Raw genomic sequence first — 1047 nt, 5'->3', positions numbered from 1 at the left:
TTAAATAAAATTCTTTTCTACCAAGTCAAGCAGAAAACATCTTCAGAACAAGCTACTAAAAAGCAAGTTAGTATACTTTATGACTCTAAAGAGTGACACAGACAAAAGAATATTTCCCTTAAGTATGTTATAAAAACATGATAATGTCTAAAACTGAAAAAATTAAGTGCCTAATTATATTACATAGCATCTTTATACACTTCTTTTCTAGATACACTGAAGTATCATTAGGACGTCAAAACAANATAGCATCTTTATACACTTCTTTTCTAGATACACTGAAGTATCATTAGGACGTCAAAACAATCAACATCAGACCTGCTATTGGTGTCTTAATATATAACCTACGACCTACAGATACATGAGGTGGGATTTGGTTTCTAAGTCATAACGAAAGCAAAAAAACTATCCTATTGACCAAACACCATTTTAAAAGTTGCTTACTCTCAGAAGAAAGCACTTTCTTCAGGGCATGACTAACTGATCCCAAACCATACATGACCTGCCATCTGCACCCTATGGATGCCCCATCCACTAACTAAGGAGGCAGTACAATGTTGCAATCAAAAACAAGCCTGGATTTGAATTCTTCTTCTTTTCATTCACTACCTATGTGATCCCAGCCAAGTTATTTATGTCTCTGAACCTGTTCCTTCATATACAAAAAGAGGAAACACCTACTTTTATAGAGCTGTTTTTTAAATGAGATAATATATGCAAAGTACTTTTAGTAAGTATCTGACTGAATAAGCATTTTAAATCATTACCACTATTACCATGCAGCTTTACAATCCTAACTAAACTGAGAACTCTGTGGATTCTTGCAATGAGCTCCATGAAGGGGTAACTGTCATTACATAAGCTGCTTTGATTTTTTCCATATAAATTAAGGCCATAAGATTAGATGCATTAAAAGTTTTCCTTTACAGAACTGCTCCATCATTTTTGTTTGACAATATTTTGCAGTGCTTTTAAACTTGATATGATAGTTTCACTAAAAATTCTAATTTTTAGGTATAAAGCATTTCATAAACATATCTGCCTATA

Source organism: Galeopterus variegatus, unplaced genomic scaffold (assembly GCF_000696425.1).
Source record: "Galeopterus variegatus unplaced genomic scaffold, G_variegatus-3.0.2 Scaffold10597, whole genome shotgun sequence".
Taxonomy (NCBI): Eukaryota; Metazoa; Chordata; class Mammalia; order Dermoptera; family Cynocephalidae; genus Galeopterus; species Galeopterus variegatus.
The sequence above is the reverse complement of the archived record's forward strand: the minus strand, read 5'-3'. Positions refer to the sequence as shown.